The sequence below is a fragment of the Nanorana parkeri genome, unplaced genomic scaffold (assembly GCF_000935625.1).
Source record: "Nanorana parkeri isolate BGI_ZX_2015 unplaced genomic scaffold, ASM93562v1 scaffold258, whole genome shotgun sequence".
NCBI classification, from domain to species: Eukaryota; Metazoa; Chordata; class Amphibia; order Anura; family Dicroglossidae; genus Nanorana; species Nanorana parkeri.
In genome coordinates, this window is record NW_017306526.1 from 589655 (window position 1) to 592091 (window position 2437).

Below are 2437 nucleotides of genomic sequence, written 5' to 3' on the forward strand. Positions count from 1 at the left end.
GGAAAATATTTTGTCACACACAAACATACTTTTGTGAATGTTGTTACATCTTGTAAGTGCAGTAAAAAATGCATTCAACTTCAGGAACCCTGATACAGCCTATTTCAGCATAATGAAAATATTGCTTATTGCAGTTTATTTGTTCTTTATAATTACTTACTTATTTTTTCTTTTATCTATAGTACTATTACAGGTATGTAGGGACTAATGTACAATTCTTCATGGTTCGCATGACAGAGAGCACTGCAGCTTGTTACTATTTCCAGAGTCTATGTACATGTTAGCATTGTTAAACTATGCTTCATGTACACAAGTCTAATTTTAGATCCTTGAAGGTCAGAAAAGGTTGATCATCATGGTGAAATTTGTCAGCGTGCAGTAACAAATGAAGCAAAAAATTATTATTTCTTTGAATTTAACTTGAAAGAATGTTCAGCTGCTGATTACCTTAGAGTATCTAATCAGGTGGTTGAGAAATAAAAAGGCATGAAGTTCATCTAACAGGATTATTTATTTAGAAGAAACCAAAATATACCACCTTCATGTAAAATGTGCACCCATCAGAAAATAAATGTAATGATGTTGTGACATTTAATTATTACAGGTATTTATAGAGCGGCGACAATTTACGCAGCACTTTTACATAGTGAACATTCACATCAGTCCCTGCCCTCAAAGAACTTACAATCTAAGGTCCCTATATCACATGCATACATACAGGGCCAATTTAGACAGGAGCCAATTTACCTTCTAGCATGTCTTTGGAGTATGGGAGGAAACTGGAGCACCCGGAGGAAACCCACGCAAGCATGAGACCCAACTCCACCTCCAATGCAGATCTGTCACTAATATTGTAAATGCCTTCCTATAGTCGAAAAGGGACACACTCAGTTGGGAGATAAAGCTGAAAACCACCAATTTCATCTAACAACTGGAAAGCGTATAGACTATACACATCCGTCCAATATCATATATGTCAGATGCAGCCGTTTTGCATGAAAGCAAGATTTTCTAAACCACTTCCTGAGAAGAGGGAGACTTAGCGCACTAAGCTAATTAGGTAAAGTCCCAAGGTTTTCTAAGTGCTATGTAATCAACATGTAACTATTATAAATCTTAAAAATAATCTTGTTGTCTATACTTAGCTAATGTTTTGCAAATATCCAATGCACCCAGAATGCTGCCTGTTTTTCTCTTTATCTGTTCAGCAATTTGATAAAACACAGGGAATACAGAGAAATCACTTGTCAAAGTTATCAGTATATCCACCAATAGTGGCCACTAAAATCGATTTCTAACCAAAACGTTTTTAGGTAATTGTTAGGAGGCCTGTTTTTTTTTTTTTCTTCCTGTCTGGTAAATTTCCCCTCACTTCCTGTCCCAGAGATACCTTGGGATTAAATTACTAAAGGCAAATAGGCTGTTCACTTTTCAAGGGAATTTTCCCTTAGCTTAGTAAATGCATTGAAAACTTTTCAAAGAATACTCAATCTAGTACAAGGCAAGGAAATGAAAACAACAATATTTCTGCTTGCACATAGTTGGATAATGTAAGTCTGCAGAGCATCACTTCATTCACTAAGCTAAAGGGAAAGTTTCCTTGCAAAGTGAACAGCCTATTTGCCTTTAGCAAATCTACCCCATTGAGAAAATAACTGCAAAGTGTGGGGAAAAACCTTCTTAGACAGCTGTCACCATGCCTGGTGTCCACATTGGGAGATTTCCCCTCATCCCATATTCTGGTGAAAAACAGAAAATACCGTATTTTTCCGTTTATAAGATGCCCCCATGTATAGGACGCCCCCCCCCCCACTTTTCTTACCCAAAATTCAGAAAGCAATATTTACCATGCTCTTTTGCATAACTGATTACACCCAGTTAAAATTTTGCAGAGTAAGACAGCCGCTTACTGGTACCGGTATTTTTTTTGTTTTCTGACATTTTTATGGGCTCCCTGTTGCATCTGGGCACTGGCTACACACTCTCCGCAGCATCAGCTGACGTCAGATACATAAGGGTCATGATTGGAGGAAACCTGTTAGCTTGTCTCTGCAATCGGAAGTTTCACTCGTGAGGCTAGTTTGCAGAGGTATCGGCAGTTTTGCAACCGCGGTTCTCCTCTCGGCCCCCCGTGTATAAGGCGCCCCTCCATTTTTAGGTAAATATTTTTACGAAAAAGTATAGTCTTATACATGGAAAAATACAGTACTGGATTTACCATCACTTGCTGCCCCCGTGACAATGTTCACCAGGGCAAACGCGAGAGTAAACCTCCCCAGTAGAGATAAAGAAAGCAATAGATATCCGAATGGGGTCTAATTCTTCTCTATACAAAAACATGTTTTGTTACTTTAAATCAAAGTGATATTAAAGTCAAAAGGTGTTTAAGATATTTCAAATGCTGATTATATATTTTAGATTGTAAGCTCTCATGTGC